The sequence below is a fragment of the Asterias amurensis genome, chromosome 6 (genome assembly GCF_032118995.1).
Source record: "Asterias amurensis chromosome 6, ASM3211899v1".
In the NCBI taxonomy this organism is placed as follows: Eukaryota; Metazoa; Echinodermata; class Asteroidea; order Forcipulatida; family Asteriidae; genus Asterias; species Asterias amurensis.
Window position 1 is genome coordinate 14606764 of NC_092653.1, and position 6056 is coordinate 14612819.

The window sequence follows — 6056 nt, forward strand, 5'->3', positions numbered from 1 at the left end:
TACAGGTGCCGGTTAAATGTTATGCCTAGGTGACTGCATACTATACAGATAACAGTAAAATAATGATTTCTTTTAATAAAATTGCACACCCGTATTATAAACTGGGCCCCTGTCTTTATCACGAGCCTCGAAGCGTGACGTCAGGTGCTCAGGCTAAACCCGTCTACACCAGTTGGAGCCTTTGCAACGCTAGGTGGCAGCATATTTACTGGGTGTTTACGTATACATTGTAGTCCTATAATCAGCCACGGGCACACTACCAGTGTAAAGTTAAGGTATAATCAACATTCAGAAATAAGGAATCGGGAAGTACTGAGTATACAGTGCTAACAAACATCGGTGTATGGGTAAAAAACACAAAATTAATATTCAGAAATAATTCGAAACTATTCTCCTTCCCCTTAAAACCAGCCGGTGAAAGCGTCATCAAGTACTAATTAAACATGTATGTGAAAACCCGCATAATTTTTTTTCCCAGGTTTTTTTGGGGGGTTGTTTTGTTTTTATTGACATGGATATCTTTTTGTTGTTGGTAATATTATGAGATCAAAAAACTTATTTTCCACCAAAATTTCTTCTGATATTAAGTTTATAGGCACTGGACACTATTGGTAGTTACTCAAAATTGTTGTTAGCATAAAAACTTACTTTGTAACATACAACATTGTGAGAAACGGCTCCCTCTGAAGTAACGTAGTTTTCGAAAAAAAGAAGCAAGTTTCCACTAAAATATTTGAATTATATTTCGAGAACTCAGAATTTGATTTTGAGGTTCCGAAATCAAGCATCCGTTCGCGGATTGTTATGTGCAGAATCTACACTGCCTGAGTGATGACCTCGGGCATTAATTGACTCTTTAACACAAAGAAGTGGGTTTTGTGCAATTTTATTTAAATTGTGAACACAAGCACAACATTCAAATACGTTATTACTTAACACTAAATTGTTGATTCAACATTTTGTAAATTATGTTTAGAACAATATATAAATTATATTTCATAACATCTGTTGCCATCTATTTGTATTTGAAAACAATGACCGTTTTGTAATCACACTTAAAATGAATAGCGGCAGTGCAAACTTACTCGTCACTTTGAAGTGATATGGTTTTGGATTATTGTATCAGTTTTTATCCACCAAAATTTGAATCTGAGAAGCGCTACTGTCAGTAACGTCTCTCAGGATGTGTTTGAGTTGAGGAGTGTTTTGCCGAAATGTATTGTCAACTTTTCAAGTCTCTGTGATATGGGAAGAATATTTAAGTCATTACAAATCTTCTCGTATAGGTGACTCATACAGTAATCATATGTAAGAATGATGCGAAAGGCCTTCTTTTGCAACCAATCCAAACACAGAGTTAGTCCAGAGAAACAGACAGGAGATGCATATTCAATGGCGGGTCTAATATATTTGACATTATACAATTCTCAGGTCACTGGCTGGTATATTACAACGTTTCAACTGTCTTAAAAAAAAATAAAGTTTACAGTTAAAAGAATTACACATACAGTCAATATGAGTGTCCCATTTCAGATTTTGAATGTGTCCCGGACTTTGCCAAGGTCATGAAGCGACTCATCAGCATGGACCGGCAACTCAATGTGTCCCGGACTTTGCCAAGGTCATGAAGCGACTCATCAGCATGGACCGGTAACTCAATGTGTCCCGGACTTTGCCATGCTTATTCCTTTCAATGTTATTGTTTTCCTCTAAGCAGTTAAACTATCACCAGATAATCACACAACATTGTTACCAACGTTTAGAAAGATTTGTTTTCATAAGTAATACAAATAACATTTCTACTAAGGACACTTCAACGACAACACTAGCTATTGTTACTTTACGTTCAATTTTCTTGATAGTGCATTCATCAAACAGCACTGGCAGTTGAAAGTGCAATGATTTTTTTTACAACCGTTTTACGAATGAATGACAAGTATCCAGTGAAAAGAGCAATAAAAGGACTGACACACATTGTTTTAAGCACCACCCCCCAAAAAAATGCACTCCATGTCAAAGCAGCCGATAATATAATTATAAGCCTTGTTTCTGTATGTTGTCTGTTCTAAGTACCCATTGTTTTCCAAAAATTACTGGTTTTTGAATGAGTTCATCCCGCGTGTATAGACTGACATTAATTATCAAGGGCGTTTTGATCATTCAAAATAAATATTGAATAAGGGACCGTTCATATCAGATTTAGTCGCTTACAGAGAAACAAAGGCGTCACTAACAGTGTATTCTGTCATTCATTACCACATGGGTTTCAAAAGTTTCAAAGTCGGAGCTGACTTGTTTAACCCAACACCCCCCCCCCCCCCCCCCCGGCATAATACACTGGTATTATTTAATTAATTAACTACTTCTCTTCATTTTAATGACCTAAAGTTTCACAAGAATTGAGTCATGGCAGCCATTTTGAAAATGTTCGCGTTGGCAATACGTGACATTTTGCAGAGGCTGAACTTAGAGACCTAACAAAATTAATAGTGATTCACAATGGTTAAAGGCACTTGATACTATTGGTAATTACTCATAATAATTATTAGCATAAAACCTTACTTGGTAACAAGTAATGGGGAGAGGTTGATGGTATGAAACGATGTGAGAAACGGCTCCCTCTGAAGTGACATAGTTTTCGAGAAAGAAGTAGTTTTCCACGAATTTGATTTCGAGACCTCAGATTTAGATTTTGAGGTCTCGAAATCACCCATCTAAACGCACACAACTTCGTGTGACAAGGGTGTTTTTTCTTTCATTATTATCTCGCAACTTCCACGACCAATTGAGCTCAAATTTTCACAGGTTTGTTATTTTATGCATATGTTGAGATACACCAACTGTGAAGACTAGTCTTTGACAATTACCAATAGTGTCCAGTGTCTTTAAAGAACATAATTCTTTCAAATGCGGCCGTTAATTTTTTTTCTTGGGGGTTGGAATACAATTTTTAAAGATAGACCTACGTGCAACCGAATTTGTCTTAATGTAGCATGCACTGCAGTTGGTTGCGTCCAAGATGCCCGTATTAAAGACGCCTCTTGTGACGGGGCCATAACGTTTAAAGACACCACTATATCCTTCAACAGTTCAGAGTGTTCTCAAATGTTTTTTCATTGTTTTTGGAAACTTGAAGCTTAAAAACTTATACTGTTTTTGATTATTTTACGTCCGCAATTTTTAAACAATAATGTAACAAACGAAATAGAAGTAAAATTCCGACGTTGGCCGCCATCTTTGGCCGCCATCTTTGACAAACAATCAAATCGTGCGCGCCTGTACACGAGCTGTGCAATCAAATAGCCATGATAACACTTATTGTATTGTAGATAACACTTCTTGTGTTCAAACAGTTTTATGCAGTTACGCCCTGTATGTTTTCAGATTTTGAAACAACAGAATAAAATGTTATTGTAGCCATGTAGTAATAACTTCAAATCTGTTTTGTCCAATCACACGCAGGCAACGGATTTAGTGATAGTTCCAGCAATATCGTTTAATATGGCAATGCCATACAAAGCGATTGGTTGTGGAGCTTATTCAACCTTTATATCATGCTGTCTCCATCTTGGCCATGTTCCTAGCCTTTAGTCAAGGCGCACGATGCACACCGGATGGCACGCACAACCCCAAAAATGTAACGCACGAAAAAAACTACACCGCGAGCGGCGAAGCCGCGAAGCGCCTTTACCAACTCAATTTAGAGGCCTTATGTTTTTCTTTACATTTGCCAACGATTTTGGTGGGAGAAAATGTAATGCATAATGCATTAGCGTGGTGAGTTTGCTGGCCAATAAGAAGCCACAATTACTTGTATGACGTCACAAGAACGTTCGATGCAAATTCGTTACATTTTCTCCCACCAAAATCGTTGGCAAATGTAAAGAAAAACATAAGGCCCAAAAACGATTTGGTATTAAAAGGCGCTTCGCGGCTTTGCCGCTCGCGGTGTCAGTCTTTTTTCGTGCGTTACATTTTTGTGCGTGCTATCCGGTGTGCCGCGTGCGCCTTGACTAAAGGCTACCATGTTCCTTGAATCGAATGACAATAATGAATGCTAATAATAATTGTGCAAAGGGGATCCGGGCTATTCAAGTACATGTAAATAACAGAGTAGTATTAACTAACACTAATGATAATAAATAATTATTCAACTAGGTATTTAAAGAGCCAGTGTTTCTACATTGTGATTGCCACGTTGTTTCTACGTCGGCATTTCAACGTTATAACGATAAGCAAATCTAACTATTATTCAACGTTGTTTTAACTTCTAAACTTGACGTTGAAACAACATGGTGAATTTAACGTTGTTTTTACGTCGGCATTTCAACGTGAAAATGATTTGCAAATCCAACTATTATTCAACGTTACTTCAACGTCGGGGTATGACGTTGTTTCAACGTTATTTCAACGTATTTTGCCCACTGGGCTGTGGTCCTCTATTTTTATTTGAAAGGAATGAACGTTTGGTAATCAAGTAATAACAATAATATACAGCACTTAGAGAGCGCGCACAGTATCTGACAAAGAAAACATTGATCACTCTTAAAATGAATAATGGCAGTACAAACTTATTCATCACTTTATAGTGATATAAATTAGTTGTGGACTATTTAATATCAGTTGTTTATCCACCAAAATTTGAATCTGAGAAGCGTTACTTACAGTAACCTCTCTCAGGATGTGCCTGCCCGCCCATTATTTTTGCAAGGACATAATCGCCCGGATTTTCGGCGATATCTAAAAAAACAAAAAAACACGACCAATGAACTTTTTACAGTATATCTACACAATTTGAACGATTTCAGAAACCCTTATATTTTCCCTTAAAAAAAGTCGTGAAGCGACTCATCAGCATGCACCAGTAACTCAATGGGTCCCACGTTTTGGTCATGCTAGTTTCTTTCAATGTTATTTTTCTTCATAAACAGTTCAATTATTACCAGATATAATCACACCGAAAGAATTTCTTTATTACATTGTTATCTTAAATTTAAAAGATTGTTTTTCATAAAATACACAACTAACATTTCTACTAAAAACACTTCAACGGCAACACTACTGTTACTTTACGTATTATTTTCTTGCATTTACGTGCATTCATCAAACAACAAGGTGCAGTTAAAAGTGCAATGAATTTTTACCTCCGTTTTACGAATAAAAGACAAGTGTCCATTAAAAGAGCAAAATAAGTGAGTAATACACATTGTTCTGAGCCCAAAAAGTTTTTTTTCACTGAGAGCAGCCAATACTATAAGCTTTGTTTATTTTGTATATTATTCTTGTACCCTTTGTACTCCAAACATCACTTGTATTTGAATGCGTTCATCCCGTGTGTATTGGATGACACTGAATTATGAATGGCGTTTGATACGTCATAATGAATATTCATCCCTATGGACCGTTCACATCAGATTGAGTCGCATACAAAGAAACAAAAGCCTCACTAGTTATGTATGCTGTCATTCATTTCCACTTGTTGATGGGTTTTAAAAGTTTCAAAATCAGAGATAAATTGTTTACCCCCCCCCCCCCCGGCATAGTTAACGGGTATAATTTGACTAGTTAACTACTCCCCTTCATTACACATGACGTTTTGCTGAGGATGAACTTAAAGACCTAAAATAAAAAAGCTTAATAGTGATTCACAATGGTTAAATATTTAAAAGGTTCGAAAAACCACAACATACACCACTTGAATTTTATGAAATTATTACTTTTTAAACTTTAAAACTACTGATTACAATAAGGATTTCCAACCATGAAGTTAATTAGTGATTTATAAAACAAATATTTGTAACCATAAACTGGGGGAAATGTACGGAGAATAGTAATAATGACATTAATATAAAAAAAATCTTCAAATTAAAAACAGAAATTTGATCAATTTTTTGTTTAATAGTAAGCTACTTGAGATTTTGACCCTCCCCCTCCCTGACTCCATAGAAGCTTTTGGCTCTTATAAAAAATTACAACAATAGATTACTTATAGGAGTTGAAACCAATGGTTCTTTTCAGAACCACCCCAACTCATTAGAGATAGTTATTACATGGTA